Below are 22259 nucleotides of genomic sequence, written 5' to 3'. Positions count from 1 at the left end.
GTTTATCTCTAACACATGTTCTTTCATGAAAATGAAGACTAAAGAATTGTGCAGTCTTGACAACATTAAATAAGCTCACAGTGTTTTTTTTTCTTTCGTTTCCACTGCTATGAAGAGACATCATGAACAAGGCAACCCCTATAAAAGCAACCATTAATTGGTGCTGGCTTATAGTTTCAGAGGTTTAGTCCATTTTCATCATAGCAGGAAGAATGGCCGGTATGCAGGCAGACATGATGCTGGAGAAGAAGTTGAGAGTTCTGCATCTTGATCCAAATGCAGCTAGGAAGAGACTGTCTTCCACGGACGTAATATGAGGGTCTCTTCAGCTCTAGGTAGAACTTCAAAGCCCACAGGCAAAGGGATGCACTTCCTCCAACATAGTCACACTTTCTAATCGTGCCACACCTGCTCTGCAGGACAACTTCATGCATGCGAAATCAGGACATCCTGGGTGATTCTTACACATGACCAAGTCCAGCTGCAAAACTAGGTCCAAACTTGGTGATCTCTGGAACACACCGTCTTTGTCACTCAGCAAATTCTACCCAGAAGATTTTACCTCAGTTATGTCAATTTCTTCTTCATCACTTCTAATGTTTTAACTACAGATATCCAGTATTAATATTCTCACTAGCCCCTTCTATTCTTGTGTCTAAATCTAAACCCAAATAGACAAAGCTTCTGAATTCTGCTGCTAGATGTGACTGAAACATTGCTCCTTCCTTTACATTGTCACACAATTTATATTTCGTAATAACTTCTCGGCCTAAGCTTGGTGGTCCTGGAACTTGCTCAGCATATTAACATTGAACTCAGAGATCTGCAGGGTGCTTCCTCCTGAATTCTGGGATAAGAATCATAAAAAACCATGCCTGGATCTAAGCTTTTCTTTTAGATATTAAATTGAAAACCTAGAATAGAAATAAAAATCCATCCCTTGTCAGTTTGACACATACGTGTATCTTCATATCACCACATGAAAACAATAACCAGGTAATAATGATTACTAACATGATAAAGTTCTCTTTCATACAACTGCAAATCCCTAAGTTGAGTGGGATGGAAACTTGCCCTAATGTAACCATTCCTTTAATAACATTGAATAACCTTGATTACAGATTTAGTTTCATTCAACTTCCTGATAATGCTTTGCTGTTTGAACCTTACAGCACAGCAGAGTACAGCAGATTTCAAAGCAGGAAATAGTGAACTATTCTGGCCTGCAAAGTAGCAGTGAACTTGCAGAAAGGTACCCAGAAGATCCCGCATATTTTTTTTTTTTTTGAATGGCAGGTCTGCTTGGAGGTCTGCCGCAGAACAAGACACTGACTTTGCTTATCGCAAGAAAAGCTTAGTGAGGTGGAAGCAGAGATTGAGAGCTGGAGTGAAATCATCTGAATATGAGAAAGAAATCAGAATGCTGTAGAGCAGTTCATAGCCTAGATGTCAGCAGTGTGATGAACAGTGAAGAGAGGAGGCAGCTAGGTAAAAAGGTAACTTAGTGCCATCCTTACTTCAGAAGATGAACACATCTATTGGTACATGGTGTGCAGGCTCCTAAAAGGGAGGTAGAAAGTGTAGTCCATGAAGAAATACACTATACTAATAAGGAGCTTAATGAGTTTGCTAATTCATTCAATCAGAAGTCTGGAGATTATGCGTGGGAATGGATTTTAAGGGTGTGGAATAATGGTGGAAGGAACATAAAACTAGAGCAGGCTGAGTTTATTGGCATGAGTCCTCTGAGTGGAGCTTCTAGATTTAACATAGACGTTTGCACAGTTAAAATAGGTGTCAAACGTTTGTTTGATTGGTTGGTTGAAGTATTTACCAAAAGATGGCCTACTGCAAAGGAGTTGGAAATACCTGATATCCCTTGGCTTAGTGTTGATGAAGGGATTTTAAGGCTTAGGGAAATTGCAATGTTAGAGTGGATACGTTGTGTAAAGCCCAATCGTCCACAGTGGGAAGGTCCTGAAGATATGTCCTTCACCAGTCCTATAAGACACAAACTGGTGAGAGGGGCACCAGCACATTTAAAGAGTTTTGTTCTTGCCCTTTTCATTGTGCGAGAACTTAGGGTTGGATATGCTGCTGCTCAATTGGATGAATTAAATCCAATGGGTTTAATTAGGCCCCGAGTTAACAAGGGCCAGGTGGCAGCATTGAATCGCCAGAGACAAGGTGATTGTAGTTATTATAATGGACAGCATAAACAAAACAATGTTTATAACATACCCCGTAATGGGCAGAGAGTTGGAAATTATAATGATATAATTCGTTTGAACCTTTGGTTCTGGCTAATCAATAATGGTGTTTCCAGGGATGAAATACATAGGAAACCTACTGCATATCTGTTTGATCTGTGTAAGGAGAAAAATCCTCAAATAATAGAAAGGCTGCATTGGATCATGGCAAAAGGCAACCTCAGCCAGTGAATCCATTTACAGACTTGAGCCAGTTTACAGATGCAGAACCCCTTGAATAAAGGGGTGTCCAGGCTATGAATTCCAGAAGATTAAGACAAGTAGATCTCCCAGTTCAAGATCATCTGGGATTAGAGGCATAGAGGCACATGCCTTTAATCTGAGCCACACCTCTGCAGGAGACACACACACCTTTAATCTGGTCCACAGCCTCTGTTGGAGACCTACAGCCTTTAATCCGGGCTATACCCTCTACTTAAGATATGTAAGGACATTGGAAGAAGGAAGATTTACTCACTCTTCCTTGCCTGCTTGCCTCGTGGATCTGAGCAACTGCTAGATCCTTGGACTTCCATCCACAGCTGTTGCTGCCCATTTTTGGGGAGTTGGAGTACAGAGTGTAAGTCATCGACAAATTTTCTAACTCTATAGAGTCTGCCCATCCATTCTCTGACTCTAGAGAACCCAAACTAATACACATGGGATCCATATTTCTTAGAGATTTGCCTGCCTCTGCCTCGCAAGTTATAGGATTAAAGGCAGGTACCAAATTCCCAGCAAGTTTTGATTTCTAATTACTGGTGATTGTACCATTTGTCATGGTGCACATGTGGAGGTGGGAGAAAACCTTTCAGATGTGTTATCTTCCCGGGATCCAGAAATACAACTGTGGTCCTCGAGTTTGGAACCAGTACTTTTAACTCTAAGCCTGTCTAGGGTCACTGGTTAAATAGGTTCTAAAGGTCCATTTGATGAACTGAGGTTTCTACTGTTTTCTTCAAGAAAGGTACCACTGTTTTGTGTTTGGAATTTGATGTTGTTGGACAAGTTCTCACTGTGTGGATCCAGGTGGCCTGAAACCCACAGAGATCCTCCTGTCTTTGCTTTTGGTCTACTACAATCAAAGGTAGGCACCAAATACTGAGAATGCATGGATGACTATTAAAACTTTGCCTGGCAGCCCCCAGGCCCCTGTCATCCCTAAAATAGTATAACATTGTACAGCTCTGGGGGGGTCCTTGAATTCTCTCTCTAGACCAGCTTGGCTAGGAACTCAAAGAGATTGACCTCCCATTGCCTTCTGAGTGCTACGATTAAAGGGGTGAACCTCTATGCATGGCTAAAGAAATTTGTTCTCACTGTGTGGATCAGGCTGCCCTGAAACTCATAGACTTGTTCCTGCCTTTACTGCTGGAGTTCAGTGGTGTGTACCACGTGCAGGGATTGCACAGCTGTGTTGTCAGAGCATTATTGTTTCTTTGATTTCCATCTCAAAATGCTTTGATCTTGGTTTCCACACTTATAACTAAGTACCCATCTTGATCATGATGGTTCTAAACTCCTTGACCAAGCATTATCCCAACTAAACTTCTCCATAGCAAAGCTTGCAGGTTCATGCAACCAATTCCAACACTTTCACCGCATCATCAAAATGAGCATATGGGTTTTGTTTCTTTCTTTCTTTGTTTTGTATTTCGCTTTTAATTGTTGTGGTCTTGTTGTTTTGAGAGAAAAATTCAGTATTTAACCTTTGGCTAACCTAGAACTCCTACACACTCAAGTACTGCTTACAGTAATGAACACACTGAAACAAATGCACAAACACAGACACTAAAACCGCACACACTAACTATATCCATTTATAAACAAGTGAAGATATGAATGAACACAACATGAGTCAAACAAGCAGTGAAATCTGGACTTTTTAATTCTGTGGTTTTGATTTCACACAAAAAGATCCTCCTTGGAGGACTGAATCCGAAAGTATGATTCAATCAACCAACAGCAGGAAAAATGAATCTTTACAAAAACAAACAAACAAACAAACAAACAAACAAACAAAAAAGCCAGGCAGTGGTGGCACACGCCTTTAATCCCAGCACTTGGGAGGCAGAGACAGGTGGATTTCTGATTCGAAACCAGCCTGGTCTACAAAGTGAATTGGGATACCCAGGGCTACACAGAGAAACCCTGTCTTGGTAGTGGGGGGAGAGCATCTTTAACAGGATTGAGTGGGTGGGGATTCAATGGACCAATGAGAAAGAAGACGCTTGTGTGAAGAAGGTGGGGCTATGGGGAGGTGAGAGAAGAAAATTGTATAAAAAGCTCAGAGGAAGGCAAAGAGATTTCAGTGTCCTGAAGCTTGGAGTAACTGCCTGGTCCTGCTGGGAGTAGGAACCCTGGAGCCAGTGTCCACATCAGCTAAGAAATTTACCTCCATAAGGAGGTTTCCTGCAAGCTGGCCTAGCCTTATCACGATCCAGCTATAACCTCATTTCCACTGTATAATGTTTACATAGGATAGACTTCAGTTTTAAAGAGAAATGGGATTACATGGGAATTGCAGAGGTTTTAAAGATGGAATGTCATGGAACAAGCTGGGCTTGAATTCTTTTTTAATATATAAGATATTTTAGATATTTCGTTTATTTACTTTTTTTAAAACTTATTTTGGTTTTTTTTTTGAGACAGGGTTTCTCTGTGTAGTCCTGGCTGTCCTGGAACTCACTCTGTAGACCAGGCTGTCCTTGAACTCAGAAATCTGCCTGCCTCTGCCTCCCAAGTGCTAAGATTAAAGGCATGCACCACCACTGCCTGGTGTTTATTTACATTTCAAATGCTATTCCCTTTCCTCTTTTCTCCTCTGAATGTCCCCTATCCATTCCCCTCCCCCTGCTGGCCAACCCACTCACTTCTGCTTCCCTGGTCTGGCATTCCCCCCCAAACACACACACACTGGGACACTGAGCCTTCACAGGATCCAGCACCTCTCCTCCCATTGATGTCCAACAAGGCCATCCTCTGCTATATATGCAGCTGGACCCATGGGTCCCTCCACGTGTGCTCTTTGACTGGTGGTTTAGTCCCTCGGAGCTCCATAGGAGGGCTGGAACTCTTGGTCCTTCTGGTTTCATCCAGTTTCCTAGACTTAATCTGGAATTTCAGTTAGGATCTTCTTTATAATTTAATCTGTCTGTAGTCTCTTAAGCTATGTTTCACAGATTATGGTTTTGCAAGTATATGAACTAGAATTTCTTCTTAAGTATATCTTACGAATTACACTTGAGAAGGCTTCAGGCACACAAGCCGAAAATTCTGGCTTGTGGCTGGTGTCCCTGAAGCCACAGCTCACCCAGGATCTAAATCTGTAGAAATGTGGTTGCTTCATTGTTGTCCAGGTGATTAGACATTGTGTAACATATGTATGTGTGTATGTATGTAAATATGCATGAATGTATGAAAAAATGTATATAGCAGCCACACCTGGAAACTAAATTAATGTACTGGGTGCCAAATATCACAATCCAGGCAAGACTTGTCTACAAGAAGACACCTCATCATTACATGAAATTAAATAAAAAGAAATAGATGATCTGGAATTTTTGCTGAATGGTAGAGCATTTGCATGGAAACACTACACAATAACTTCAAAATAACTTCAATGAAGACATTTAAAATCCTATTTTTTAAAGATTTATTTATTTATTATATGTGAGTACTCTGTATCTGTCTTCAGACTCATCAAAAGAGGGCATCAGATCTCATTACAGATGGTTGTGATCCACCATGTGGTTGCTGAGATTTGAGCACATGACCTCCAGAAGAGCAGTCAGTGCTCTTAACTACTGAACCATCTGTCCAGCTCCTATAATCCTACTTTACTTGATTTTCCTGAACCTCAACTAGCATGAAATATACTTTATAGATTAGACTGGTGTGAAATCCTCCCAACTCTTCCTCCAAAGGGCTTCAATTATGTTTTCTTAAAGGCTTGTTTGGCATCTATGCAGAGTTCTAAAAGCAAAGGGATCTCAGCATGCATAGTTGAGGAAAAAAAGAAAATCCAAGGCTGCTAACCACACACAGGAGCATAGTGTGTGACAGTACGCCTGGGCTACACAATGAGTTCCATTCAAGACTGGAAGGAGAGCCAACTCCATTGAAGCCTCTTTTCTAGGCAATAACATATTTTAAAGTATAAACAAACATTTGGGAGTACTGATAGGTATATTGTCTCATCTCTTTCTTTGTCTGGACCCTAACTTGGTGGGATAAAAAGCATGTAACACCATGCCTGGAACTAAGCCTTTCTGCTCATATTTTAAATTCAGAACCCAGAATCCAAATCTATCCCTTGGCAATTTGACACATACTTGTATGTTCATATGTCTACATCAAAACAATAACCATGTAATAATAATTCCTAACTTGATACAGTTCTCTTTCATACAACTGCAAATCCATATGTTTAGCTGAATGTAATCTTGTCCTAATGTAACCATTCCTTTAATGCCATTGAATATCCTTGATCACAAGATTAAACTTCATTCAACTTCCTGATAATGCCTTGTATTTTGAACCTTTCTTTTTTTTTTTTTTTTTATTTTTCCTTTCTTAGTTTTTATGCTTGTTAAAACCTTTCAGGCCAAATTCTATGCAGTGATTTTCGTGACTTACTTTGTCAATACAAGTAATGTAAAAAGTTTTACCTTAACCTCAAGGAAACTCTTCAGACAAGGGCAGCAAACTTCTTTGCAAAAACATCAAAAAAAAAAAATCTCCAGAGTGGAAATAATCCCAAGCACCCATGTCTATCATATCCTACTATGATACCCTCCTAATTCCCCTTAATTCATGATCATATTCATTATGTTTCTCTCCAGCACACAGAATTTGGAGACTTACCCCTGGTGAAAACACCTTACCACATTGATTACATTAATAAGTTTTCTGTCCGCTGTGTGTTCTTTTATGAAACTGGAGATGACTGGGTCTTGTAAAGGCTTTACCACATATATTACACTCATAGGGTTTCACTCCAGTATATCTTCTTACATGCCTGCAACGAAAATTAGCACATGTGAAATCTTTACCACATTCATAACTCTGAGCAATCATGTAATCAATATGAATTATGTTTACAATTTGTCTAATGGTAAAGAAACAGTAAATCTTAAGGTTTTAGCAATTTATATGTTCATGGTGTTCTCCCTCATCATGAGTAGTTCAAGAACCCTGAGATAGTTATTACATGGCTCATATTTATAACACCCTCTTTTTATATGATGTATTTTAGCTATCTGAAGAAAGAACAACTCTGATCTTTATAACACTGATTGTATTCATATTTTCTCTTCTCATGTGAATTACAAGACTTTTGACTATTAACCAGGACACACAGAAGAATTTTCAAATTCTTAATACCCATAAAGGTTTTCTAAACTATAAGTTTTGGGATAATCCCTGTAAAAATAGAAAACCAACTAACTGCAAATATCTTTCACATTCCTAATTTCTATCAAAGTCAGAATACTATGTATCTTCTTGTTTTAGAACAAAAAATTATGTTTCCTCTTTCAATATGCCTAAGCTCACATCATTTTTATCCATTGTGATACACGACATACCTAATAAAAAAATGATAAATGAAAGTTTTACACATTGCATTCACACTGTTTGAATTTTTGCTTCTCATACCATGTTGTCTAATGTTTCTCTACAACATTCTTGATACTCATAAAATGCTCTCTCACCAAACTTAACCAGATTACTACAAGAATATGAGTATCACCAAACTTTCTATGGACTAATTGCTTATTAGAATGTTTTGTATATAGATTTATCATTATTCATTATGCAATTTCTAAATACTTTGAGGCTATACAGAATGTCAGGTCCACGGCATAGCTCTAATGGAGCTATTTATCAAATGGATACACAAACCAGATATTGGATCTTGAGGCACATGGTTTTGTAAGAATATTATAATCACAGGTACACTTAAAGGACTGTTAGGAAAGTCTTGCTTTTAACTGGAGATTCCATAAGATATTAAAATTTCTTCAGAGACAATTTTGTATAAGCTTGCACATGAAAATTACCTTTCATGTTTTCTACAACTTTGACAATGTTTTTCAAGATGATGGTCTTCCCAATTATAGCCTAAAACACAGTACAAGAAAATGAATGATATACTATTGGAAAATAGGCAAAATTAAAGATACTGTGAATTTTAACTGTACTGTGAAAGTTACAGTGAAAATTCAGTGAAACTGAATTATTCAGCTCAATTTTCATACAATTAAAATAATAGAAGATCATCAATAACCAACAAGCATTTGATTCCTTCTGAAAAAAAATAACAGTCTTACCTATAGCTTTGAGTTTCAGGTAGGTTTCAAACATCACATTTTTGTAGAGACTCTTCTGGGAAGGATCCAGCAAATTCCACTCTTCCTCAGTGAATTTCACATGCACATCATCAAAAGTCACTGCATCCTAAATATCCCATACATGTACAACACAAAGCATGATACTGACATCACTAGAAAATAAATATATGCTTTCTCAAATATATATTCACATAATTCTCGTGCTAGTTCTGCTTATTTTCTGATTCAAAATTTATAATCACTGTGTCATTTTAGAAGGATCTTTAATTATAAGTTACACCTCTGTCACTTTTGAACACTTTGAATAGGATACAGCCTTTCTAGAGAAATGCCAACTGAGAGGGACATGCAGGGGAAACAGATCCACAGTACTGAGAACACACCTGAAAAATTGTATGAACATTTACTAACTACAAACATGATGGGCAATCTGGGTGTATTTGCTCATGTGCTTAATCACAGAGGCACAGGCAGGTGTATGTCTAATAACTTGACACTGGCATGACCTTTGTAATGTGTTCTAGGAGACTAAAAGTTATATTTTAAAACCCTCAATCCATATAAAAATCAACCAAGGAAATAAGTGATATAGAAATCACAGTTCTTTACTAAAGTTCCTGCAAAGAATTATACATTCACTGCACATCTGAATTCATCTGGCAGAAACAGGAAGTGTAACCGTTTAAACTATAACATTAATAAAATTTTACTAAAAGAGAACACATGATTAAGTTGTTACAAATGGACAGATGAAAATAATAGTAATATAAATGTTGATCATAAATAAGCAACTTAGGGTAGGAGAGAGAGCTCAGCATTAGAAAGCACCTGCTGGTCTTCCAGATAATGGTGGAAAATTACTCGTAAACACATGGGGGACCAACAGCTACTCATTACTTCAAGATCAGGAGTTCTGAGGCTATCCTCTGACAACACTAAAGATGAGACAAAGATGGTATTCATATTCATGCACACAGGCAAAATATTTCCATTTATTCAAATATTTGAGAACAAACACAAGACTGAGAAAGAACAGCATTCATGTGAAACCTAATGAACCTGAATGCTCAGATAATATTGATGTCATGAATATATGCCATTCTGAGAAATAGAATATAGTCTATATATTTGGCCAAATTTCAACACTAAAGATGTGGAGGAAAACATGCACAAAAATATGCTTATATTACAAGCACAAGACATGTGTCTTTTGCGGTTTCTCTTCCTACATTAAGGACAGACAAGGTTCACAGAGAAATATGTTTTGGAAAAGAAAAGCAAAAAATAACATAAATTTAAAAATATAAAACAACCAGACTAATAAATAGATTATTATTGAATAGCAAATGTATCTATTGTATTTTATATAATTTAAGGAAAGAGATTATAGTGAAGGTATGGGAGCATGAGAAGAAAGCTGAACAGTCAGTTTCAACCACAACACAATAGACACCAAGAACACAATGTTTCTCCTCTAATAGAAATGGTGGGTTAAATCTGGAGTAGAGACTGAAGAAATGGCCAATGAAAACTTGCCCCACTAGAGTGCCATGCTATGGACAAGCACCAATCCATGACATTATTAACGACACTCTGTTATGCTCCCATACTGGATCCTTGAGTAATTGTCCATTGAGAGGATCCACCCACCAGCTGACTGAAAAGGCTGCACAGATCCAGAGTCAAACCTTGCATGGACCTTGGGGACTATTATGGTAGAGTTTGTGGAATGATTGTAATCCCTGAGGAGGATAGGAACTCCACAGGAAGACCAAGAGACTCAAGTAACAAGCACCCCTGGGGACACTCAGAGACTAAGCCACCAACCAAACAGCATACACAGGATGGACTAAGGCCCCTGGCACATGTATAGCAGATGTGCAGCTCAGAGGCTCAGAAGTTCGTCTAATAACAACTGTAGCAAGGACTTTCACTATAGCTGTGGGGGGATATCTTTTGATTCTGTTTCCTTAACTGGGCTGCCAGGTCTAACCTCAGTGAGAGAGGATGTAATTAACTCACAAGAGAATTGATGCACCAATTTTGGGGATACCTGGGAGCCCCACAACCTCTCAATGAAAAACAGAGGAGACTGGGGGAGGGACTCTGCCATAGCAAGGGACATATAACATGCGGATAGTGATAAGGGTGACAATAAATATATAAATTATTGGAAAAGCAAAAAAAGAGAGAAAAAATAAAATTTTCATTCTATAAACACTATCCTGGAAGGTATCTGGAATGGCTCCTACCAGAAGATCTTCCACAATCTTCACAAAGAAAGCCAGACAGGACAGACAAGCAGCCAAAGACATCATCCTATCTAGAAGCTTTTTGTTTCAATCCACTGCATCCTGACCGTTGACACTATGGGCAAATATTCATCCTGTGATGAAAATGCATTCAGTCTTTCTTCAGGGATCCTAACAGTCTGCAGGAACTCCTACAGTGTTCAAACATCTAAAGTCTCTTCTGACACACAAGGCAAAATCTTGAAGGTCACCTCTTGTAACAGTTTGGGTACATCCTCTCCTTGTATACATCTCTCCATGGCAGATTTACCAATGCCTTAGTTATCTCAACAAGCTGTGGTCGCAAAATGCAACTTAAGAATCATCCTTATAATTTCACTGCAATGAACTCTCATGGAGTCTTCCCCATGGTTCTGACTCTGTCAAAAGATGGCTGGAATCGTGCCAAATTGAAACCATACAGGAAGAATCCAAGAACTCGAATCTATCATCTATCAGTTTTCAGAAGCCACACCATATAAAAGATCCTCTTAAGTTTGGCTTCTAAGGTGATGGACTCTGCCTCACTTGGTCCATATTTGCAGCAGGTTTTATTTAAAGTTCCTTCTTGGGACTAGGAAACACATTGCCTACTCCTTCCATGAATTTAAGATTTAGCCGGAGGACATGTTACACTTAGAATATGTTCTTAGGACATCTACCCACTAGAGCATGCGTTCCAATAAGTTCATATATGTTTTACTTATAACAGCTGGAAACTGAAAAAAATCAATAAGTCCGCCAACCAAAATTTGGATACAGAATATGTGGTTCATATACAAAATGGAATACTATTCAGCTAGTAAAAACAAGAACAATATGTATCTTGCAGGCAAATGGATACAACTAGATATTATCATCCTAAGTGAAGTATCCCAGACTCAAAAGGACATGCATGTATGTACTCACTTACAAATGGATAATAACCATTAAGTACAGCATATATGCATGATATTTCTTGGACCCGAAGAAGCTAAACAAGAAGGAAGCCTAAGGGGCTGAATAGATGGCTCAGCTTCCTCATCCAGGCCATGCCCACTTGCTTATTAATATTGTCACCCTCAGTGGAAGACTCTTCCCACATCAATCATGTACATTATCTCACACAGACACAGCAACCAGCCATTCTGATGAGAGCACACCCTCAACTGAGGCTCCTTCAGATGACTGTAGCTCTGAAAGTTTGAAATGTTGGCAGCTTCACCTCTCTCCTGACTATATTTCCTTGTGGATTGACAAGATTATCTCTTCCTGCCCACCTCCTCTCCTAGCTTTCAACATTAACCAGCAATCTCTCTTGAACATAACAAAAATGTCAATAAAAGAGGCCACACTCTGCCAACACTATGAAAATTTAGACAGAAAAATGTAAAACAGGAATAAGCATCCACACAGACAAGAGAAACTGAGAAACATTACCTAGACCAATAATCACCACAAAAGCAGCTGCCCAGACACCAGCATAAATAAATCAAGGACTGGTTAATTTCATATTGCAGGATCTTAGAGAGAAAACTTAAGAAAAATTACTTCCTATGAGAGTTTTAAAATAAAAAAGTCAAACTAATCACCTTTGTTTTGTAAAATAAAGTAGTACAAATACAAAAAAACAAAAATGACCTTTCCATATATAGGTTGCAAAAACATCTATATCCTCGATCAAAGGTGGATCTGAGCATCTCTGAAGATCAAGAGCAAGAAAGGGTTTCTCAATTTAAAAGATATAATTAAGGAACACCCCCCAGAGTAACCAGGGTTAGTTATGGTTGTGGATTAGAGGGTTAAGGTTACGGTTAAGGTACAGGGGTTGTTAGGGTTAGGATATTTAAGAAATTAAGAGGTTAAGATAGGATTAGAGATTTAGGAAAGTCTCAGGCTTATTCTCAGGTTTAGGGTAAAGTTGGCCACCATTATTCTTGATGGTCCCACTCCCACTGAATCAATAGTATCTCTATTAGACAAAGAAGAAATGTCAGGGTTAGGGTCAGTCTCAGGATTAAGTCAAAGAATTTGTTTGTTGTGCTTTGTGAAAACAGCTTCTATATTTTGTCTCATCTGCCTTCGTAGTCCTCGTTTTCATAATAGCAAAATCTTCTTTCTTGCCCCCAATGAAAGTGGAAAGTGAGTTATCCATGAACCCAGAATTCCTAGATGAAAACGTTCTTTACATTATTATGGGGCCCAGTTCACATACAACAGAAGAGTAAATGTGACTTGCAACATCATTTTTCCCAAGCTCACCAACAAACTGCACCTAAAGATATTCTTAAGTTTATTAAAGAATGGCAGTAAAATGACCTTGTTATTAGTATGTACTTGCTGATCAATTTGTTACCTACCCTGAGGTCAGGACACACCTCATCCCTCCCCAGGCTCTGAAGATCATCTTTGAAAACATAAGCCTAGCCAGGTGAGGCACGCATACACTGCCACCACCACACACACATCACTGGGCACTTGTCAACCAGGAGACTGCAGTGAGCTCCAGCCAACCTAGAAGACATTGTGAGTTCTAGGGCAGCCCTAGACTAAACAGCAGAATCCTGTCTCAAAACACTCAAGTCAATAACCATCCACACTACATGTGTGCTACTCAAAGAACTTCAGTTTAGGAACAAATTTTCAGGCAACAATTAGAAATTACACCAAGTTACTTCAACGCAGCAACCTCTGGACTCAGGCATTGGATTTCTTTCTCAGAAGGAATATTAATTAACACTGGCCAGCATTACAGCTTTACAGTGATAACTTCAAAACAGAGTCAAAAAATATGGGCCAAATGTTTCACAACTGAGCTAATGGCTTGGCTGCTGAAGTTACCACGCTTCTAATCCAGTCTGGTATACCTATTTCTTCAACTAAACAGTAGGACAGCATAAACAGGTTTGCACTTAGCAGTTGCCATGTGGTCTCAGGTCTCAGGTGGCTCTCACTGTTAGGCTATGTCCTCCCATATTTCAAAAGAACCTGGACCTTTATTCCCAGCACTTGTGGGGCAGAGACGGGCAGATCTCTTGTGAGTTCGAGGCCAGCCTGGCCTAAAGAGCAAGTTCCAGAACAGCCAGGTCTACACAGAAAAATAAAGAAAGAAAGAAAAAGGTCTTGAAAATTCAAGATAATAATAGTAATGGTGATAAAGTCTTGATAGACTTTTTTTCACTGTTTTGAATTCCAGACTCAACAGATGGGCAATTCTAGTTTTGTTTTGTTTTGTATTAAAAAAAAAAAAAAAAAAGAAAGAAACGAAGCTCTTCAAAGATCCGGTAAGTTTCACCACTGCCTTCCCAATGGCAAAACTGTGTTTCCAAGTTTCTCCAAAAGCAATTAGGGGATGGAAAGGAAGAATACACTCAGAAGAAAAGAACTGTGAAACTCCACGATGAGGTAATAGAAAAAAATGGGTAACCAGATCAGGATTAGCATGTCCTCGCAAAAAGCACACACACACACACACACACACACACACACACACACACAAAACCAAACTTTGCAAGACCCAGTTTCATTTCAAAGTCTGGTCAGTCCTGATTCTTCAACTGCCCCTGTATCTTCACCTCTCCACTGACCTTTCCTGGCCTCTCATACTGGCAAAACTCAACTGCTACTCATTTTCCTTACGCCATGTCTTAGTCAAGGTTCTATTCCTGCACAAACATCTTGAACACAAAGCAGGTTGGAGAGGAAAGGGTTTGTTGCGCTTACACTTCCATGCTGTTGTTCATCACTAAAGGAAGTCAGGACTGGAACTCAAGCAGGTCAGGAAGCAGGAGCTGATGCAGAGGCCATGGAGGGATGTTTCTTACTGGATTGCTTCCCCTGACTTGCTCAGACTGCTCTCTTATATAACCTAAGAATACCAGTCCAGGGATGGCACCACCCACAGGGGCCCTCTCCCCATGATCACTAATTTAGAAAATATCCAAAGCTGTTTCTCATGGAAGCACTTCCCCAAGTGTAGAGCTCCTTTCTCTGTGATAATTCCAGCCTGTGTCAAACTGACACGAAAATAACAGCCAGAACAATGTTCTTCTAACTTGGCTGCCTTGTCTAAATTCAGTAAAAGAGATATGCTTAGCCATGCAGAGATTTGAAATGCCATGTTTTTTTGATACTACAGTGGTCCCTGTGCTTCTTTGAGAGATAAAAGGAGTCAGGGATGATGGACTGTACAAGGGGGATGGAGAGTTGGGAGAAAGTAGAATGTAAATTAAATAAATAAATAATAAATAAATAAGTGGGGAAAGTAAACAAATACATATAAATAGAATGAAAATTTAGAAATCAGCCCATTATTTTTAAAATATACCCAACTCTATATTTCAGGTGTAAGACAAGGAGAAAAGATTTTTGGCCAAAATATCACACAAATGACCTCTCAGTAAAATTCACACAGTTTCATTTTTCTTCTAAAATGCTATGATCTCAGTTTCCTCTGGCTGCATACTGTCAACACTCCAATCTTGCAAGTCCTATGAGAACAACTGATTAAGCTCCATGGACAGCTTTCTATGACTTTCATCATCTTAATTTCTGATATATTCCACATTCCTGCCAAAAAGAATAAATTCTTTCTGGCCGCAAAATCAACTATTGATACCATTTGTTTTTGTTATTGTTGTTGTTGTAGCTTGCTACTCAGCTGCCGTGATGGAATCTTTTGAGCAGAAGCATCTCTTTTAATGAACTGTTGTTGTGAAAGGTTGTGTCAGAGCACAATTCATCACTTTGGGAGCTTAGAGTAGAAATTGCAGCTACAAACTGAGGATAAAAGCATGGACAAACATTGTCTCCTGGCTTGCTGTCCTGCTTGGTCAGTGTCCCATGCTCAGGTAGCTATCTCATCCAGCCCAGGCCCACTTGCTTATGAATAGTGTTACCCTCAGTGGAAGAGCCTTCCCACATCAATCATCCACACTATCTCACACACATAGCAACCAGAAATTCTGATGAGGGCACACCCTTAACTGAGGCATCTCCAGATAACTGTAGCTCTGAAATGTTGAAATGTTGGCAGCTTCACTTCTCTCCTATGTGTCCTTGTGGATTGCTAAGATGATCTCTTCCTGCCACCTCCTCTCCTAGCTCTTAATTTTAAGCCTGCATTCTCTCTTGAGCACACCCTCCAAACAGGTCAGTAAAGAGACATTTAAACAACATCCTATGAAAATTCAGCGGGCAAACTCTAAACCAGGAATAAAGCTCACACCCAAAAAAGACAAACCCAGAAACTAATTCCTAGACCTGTTATCACTACAAACCCAGATAGCTAGACATGAACATAGGAATATAATGAATAACAGCCAGGAAAATATTTCACCAAGAAAGACAAGCTATGATTTCACAGCAGGTCCTGAGAAACTAAAACATACAAGAGATCTAATGAAAAAGAAGTTCTATGGGGGAAGGGAGAGGAATGAGAACCTGAGGATGGGATAGAGGTACACAAGAAAACCTGAAGTCAGGCAGACAGATGGGGAGCAGGGAACGAGCAATGAAGGAAGAGAAAGAGAATAGAGAGAGTGCATGTGCAGAAAATAGAGACAGAGTACAAATATAGAAGGTTTTATAGGTATATAATACACAAACAGGAAACAGCAGCACTTGATTGAGGTAGCTAATGGCTTAAGCATTTCCTAAGTCACTAAGAGCAGGACATTGATATTGCCTGTCCACTGACAAATATTGAGGCAAGGATCATCCAAAGAACAACAAATGGAAGAGAGAATCACAAGAATTAAAAATGAATAGCAAGCAGGCAGTGGTGGTGCACATCTGTAATTCCAGCACTCTGGGAGGCAGAGGCTAGCAGATTGCTGAGTTAAGAGTCCAGCCTGGTCTACATAGTGAGTTCCAGGACAGCCAGGGCTATACAGAGAAACCCTATCTTGAAAGAAAAAAAGCCAACAAATCCAAAACAACAACAACAACAACCAAAATATGAATCACAACAAAATTGATAAATTGGTACAAAAAACAAATTGAATTCTAAAACTTTCCAGGCACTAAATAGCCACAAGTTCTGCAACATATGATAAGGCAAAACCACAAATGTTTGGAGGAAGAGAAAAAAAAATAAAAAGGAGAAGGAGAAGAAGGGAGAGGAGGAAGTAAGAGGAGGAGGAGGAAGAGGTAGAGGAGGAGGAGGTAGAAGATGAAGAAGAAGAAAAAGAAGAAGAAGAAGAAGAAGAAGAAGAAGAAGAAGAAGAAGAAGAAGAAGAAGAAAAAGAAGAAGAAGAAGAAGAACAACAACAACAACAACAGCAACAGCAGCAGCAACAACAACAACAAGAAGAAAACAAGAAAAAAAAAGAGGGCAAGTGCAAGGGTGAGGGTGAGGGTGGGGGTGATGGCGATCAATCAGTAAAAAAGGACAAGAAAATATTTCCAATTAACACTAAATGAAAACATTCCCAAACTAAAGAAGGTGCCTGTTAATTTAAAAGAAGCATCCAAAATACAAAATACTTTGGGAAAAAATCCCTTTGCCACATAATAATAAAAATACTGAACTTCTAAAGTAAAACAATGAACAAAGTACAATAGAAAAAAATAACAAAACTAGAGAACAAAAACAATTAACATGTGAAAGCAGAGCTACTCGATTTATACCTGTCTTTTTAATGAATGCATTCTAACTCAAAAGGGTTTGCACACGTGCTGCAGAGTCACAGAAACCACACATGTTCCTACAAGAAAGCCACGGGTCTGAATGTTTTGGGCAGATTCAGAATCAGCCATGATAGTGAGGTCACTCAGAGACCAGTGGCTGATGTGTCAAGTGAGGAGCAGCACAAGGGACCTCACAGATGTGCACATCTGGCTGATGTTTCCCATCCAGCCACAGAGAGGAATCACCACCCCAGTGCCCACTGCTCAGCCGCCTGTCCCTACCCATTGTGGGCAGTGATCCTGTGCTCACCATGTCGCGATGTCACAGCTTCCCTGAGGTCCCCTCACTACAGCCAACAGCAGAGATCAGAGCAGGACACGGAGAACCATTCAAGCTGCACAGTAAGGATGAATTTCCCCACCCGCAGGAAGGGCAGGAAGTCCTCCTGCAGGAGCGGCTTCTCCCTGTGCTGCTCAGCAGCTGTGGGAACTTCCTGGTGAATCAGGGCCCTGGGGGCGGGGCTGTGATGTCATCACTGTGGGACCGCTCTCCTGCCTGCCCGTCGCCTGCCTGTCTCCTGCTGTGGGCGCACGGTGGAGACCCAGGGTCTTCCTGTACAGCGGGCTGCGTGCGGGGCCGCGCGAGGGGGCAGGGCCGGAAGTGATGGGCAGAGAGACAGGGCAGTAAGTTTGTTTAGTATTTCCTGTCTCAGACTGCCTACAACCTTTCGAGGCCCCGCCCTCTGGTTTCTAGGCCCCGCCCGCCTCGGAGGAACTGAGCTCAAAGGGGAAGTAGACGCAGGGATGCTGAGGCTGGGCCAACGGCTGTGGCTCCTCCCCGTGGGCGTGAACCTGTTGGTGCTGTGTCAGGCTGACCTGGGGAGAGAGGAAGGGTCATGGGGTCCCAGGGTCTCGGGAGAGGCAGGGGACCAAAGTGCCATGGATGGTGCGTGTTCAGGGGGTCGCAGTGACACAGGCCGACTCAGGCCACAGATGAACCTTCCTGTCACTCTCAGCCCCGCCCTGTCCCATTCAACTGTGGGAGCCACGCCCCCTCCACTGTCACTCTCACCCTTAGACACGCCCCCATTCAGCACTCTCCCTTCAGCCCCGCCCTGCAGCAGCTTTGGCTCCTCCATACAGTTACAAGCAGAACTACCAGAGTAGGGAGAGTGAACACAAGATCATTGGATCAGAAAGCACCTTTGGGGCTGGATAGATGATGGCTCAGCGGGTAAGAGCACGGACTGCTCTTCCAAAGATCATGAGTTCAAATCCCAGCACCCGCAGGGTGGCTCCCAACCATCAGTAAAGAGATCTGACACCATCTTGTGGTGTCTGAAGACAGCTGTGCTCGCATAGAATAAATAATTAATCTTTTTAAAAAGCACTCTCAAAGGCCAGGCCCAAAAACTCTGCTGGCTCTAACACAGGTGAAGATTTACCTTATTACGTGAGGTCACTCTATGGGCTTTGACCACCATGTTCCAAACCTCCTGTGCAGTTAGAAGTGATGGAGGGTAGGAGAGCAGGGTAGACCAGTGAGACTGAATATGCACAGGGATCACTTACCAAGATTCCTCAGCGGCCCTGCTACAAAACAGCCTAGAGAGGATGGCAATGGTGAGGACCAGGGAAATCAGTGAGATGAGACCCAAGGTCAGCAGCCATCCAATTGAATTGTTGGAATTCAATTACTGATGCAGGCACCACGAGAGCCTCCAACCACAGGATAGTAAAGAGACTGCTTCTCTCTGATCCACGGGCTGAACATTCATCAGCTCCCGAGGGTGACAAAGGCGGAGCTGACAAAATGCAGGCTTGCCGCTTCTGCCATCTTTATCATTCATCAAGAAGATATGAATGTGAGATTCCAGCAACAGGAAGTGAATAACTTTTAGTACGAGTTAGAAATGAAGTTCTGAGGTGAATTCTTTACGTGCCTGCTTGACAACAGATACTAGGTCTATTTGCACTACCTATGTAGCATGGAGTCTATTATAATTATTATTATTATTATTATTATTATTATTTATTATTAATCATTACCTAAAGATGTCTCCTTTTGGTAAAGACAGATGTGTTTTTGTTTGTTTTTTTGTTTGTTTGTCTTTTCTTTTAAAGCCCTTTTTTCCTCAATATACTTTTAATGTTTTTTAAATTGATTCATAGCTGGTCAAGTTGAGACTGTAAGAACTTCATTTTTAACTTGTACTAAAAGTTTACAACCTGATTTCTTTTTCCAAAAATCAGTCAATGAACTGCAAGCACCTGTTAATAAAAATATTAAATTTGAGAGAGAGAGGGAGAGAGAGAGAGAGAGACAGAGAGACAGAGAGAGAGGGTTGAACAACCTGTGGCTAGAGGGATTTTAGGCTTTAGAGGAAACTCCAGTTATATTTCTCTCTTAAATAGACATAGTATTAAAATGACTTCTAGAACCTTATTTCTATAACTACAGATCACAACATCTTCTTAGCATAGAAATCCCGCACTGTTAACTGTGGGGTGAATAAGAGACTATGGCGGGCTTAACTCTTGACGTAACATGTCACCATCCTTCTCTCAAAGTTTCAGGGATGTTTCTGGATAACATCAACAATAATTCCTGAGTCCATCTAATCGGATAGGAGAGTATCTCATATGAAGGGAAAGGTGTTAACAGTATAAGCAACAATAGCACGAATTCAAGCCAGACAGATATTCCACGATGGAGTAGATGTTGGGAAGTAAACGTCACCAGTAGCTGAGGGGAAAGTTAGAATTGATGGCTGCTAAGAGATGGAATGTTGTCCTTGTGTAACCCCGGGTGGGTCACACATATGTCAGACTCATCCCATTCTCAATAATAGTGGGGCAGCACAAACTGAAATCTCACAGCACAAATTTCAATTGGGAAAAAAAGAATAAAACACAAAATTGGATAAAAAGGAAAGGATGGATGGACATGGAGGATGATTATGGGACATGCTGAAGTAAATAAGGTGAATTTTTAAAATTATTTTCTTATTAAATTCTCCAAGAATTAAAATTGATTTAAAAATCATGTGATATTTTAATTGTTTTTAGAATTATACGCGTACGCATATTCACAATGAAGTTTGATCATAAAGAAGTCACCCCAAAACTTCTCCATATTTTGCTCAAGTTCACCACCTTCATCCACTCCCAAATTGGCATATTTTTTTTGAATATTTATACTACTGATCTGAATTTGTGTTACTCATGTTTAGACCGGTTGTTAATACACTAGATCATGATCAACTCAAAAGTGGCCACGGTCTTAAATACATCTGACTCTCTGTCTCCCCAAGACCACCAAGTACTATTGGACATTTCTCTGTTATACTGACTGCCTTGATCTTGTGCAAGTCTTATGCAGACAACCACAGCTGCCATGAGCTTGTGAGCACAACAGTGTGTCATGTGCAGAAGGCTCACACTTTCACTCACCATTTCTTATCTCTGGTTCTTAGAATCTTTCTGTTAAAAAAAAACCCAGCATATTATACATAAGACACTCCAAAATTTCTACCACAAAACTTTCAGAAATTATAATTTGAAATAAGCAAGAATAATTTTGGAAGTGTGGACCTCAATTGAGAGAATTTCCTCACTACATTCGCCTGTCAGCAAGTCTTTCATATATTTTCTTGATTGTCCCAGATCACTGAGGTGCCTAGCTCATCAGTGAGTCTATGGTTCTATTCCTGGGCTGGGGATCTTCAAGATCTACAGGAAATCAGGCTAAGCAAACTACAAGGAGCAGTACAGTGAGAAGCATTTCTCTATGGTTTCTGCTTCAGTGGCTACCTCCGGGTTCAAGACTTCTGTTTTTTGCCCTAATATAATTTTTATGATGCACTTTAATGAGGAAGTAAAAAATGAAATAAACACTTCCATCCCCAAATGCTGGGGGTTAAGTTTATTTCGACAGGTGTCTTAGGATCTCTATTACATCAATAGAATCCTTAAGACACTCAATATAAGGATCTTAATTGTGTGAGAGACCAAGGTAAACTGAACTGTGGCCATGTCTGTGAAGGATTGGTGGTGACTGAAATGGAAAGGCTAAGATCCCTGTAGTAAGCACCACGCCGAGGAGTATTTGCCATACTATGTCAGAGTGATAGCTCCAAAATACAGCTGAACACCTCTTTCACCAATAGTGTGTCCTGGGTTGTCTTCAGGTGGCTTGATATACTGTTAGACTTCGATTTTAATTTGATCCGATTGTAATGTTTACCTGGGTCTTCCTTTTGGAAATATAATTTCTTGTCAGGTGATGTGTTCCCAACATTCAAACTGACCATTTTAAAGGAATTTGTTTATGTCATATACACAAAGATTATATTTAACAAAGGGCGTTTCTCTGGTTATTCCTAATCATCAAATTGACACAGATTAGACTAATCCAATGTGATTGCTACTTTTATGTTGGCCATGACATAATCTAAAATAATTTTTGAAAATGTAAACCTCAACTGAGAAAATGCCACCAGGAAATTACTCGGTTTGCTTTGTTATTTAGTCCAGGGTTATTGTCGTAACTACCATATGTGGCAGAACTTTCCCCTAATGAATAAAGATTTTAGAGAACCTATCACTGGATATGTAGGAGAAGACAAGGAGGAACAGGAGAAAGATACTTCCTCTTGGACAGAAGAAAGCATGGAGACACAATGTTGGTAACGAGAGGCCCCAAGTTTAGGTGGTGGATACTCCAGGGTATACCACCATAGGATTCATAACTGAAA

At 40.0% G+C, this 22259-nt stretch overlaps 1 long non-coding RNA gene across 1 annotated transcript in view; it reads right to left on the bottom strand.

Annotated features, from left to right (window-relative positions):
* Positions 1–8676: 8676 nt before the first annotated feature.
* LOC127669736 (uncharacterized) overlaps positions 8677–22259 on the bottom strand; it is a 388347-nt gene continuing 374764 nt past the window's right edge. Inside the window, exon 3 of the long non-coding RNA XR_007974417.1 lies at positions 8677–8708. This is a non-coding gene — a long non-coding RNA (uncharacterized LOC127669736). The remainder of the gene's footprint in view (positions 8709–22259) is intronic.

This window comes from Apodemus sylvaticus, chromosome 19, assembly GCF_947179515.1.
Source record: "Apodemus sylvaticus chromosome 19, mApoSyl1.1, whole genome shotgun sequence".
Classification (NCBI taxonomy): Eukaryota; Metazoa; Chordata; class Mammalia; order Rodentia; family Muridae; genus Apodemus; species Apodemus sylvaticus.
The sequence above is the reverse complement of the archived record's forward strand: the minus strand, read 5'-3'. Positions and strand labels throughout refer to the sequence as shown.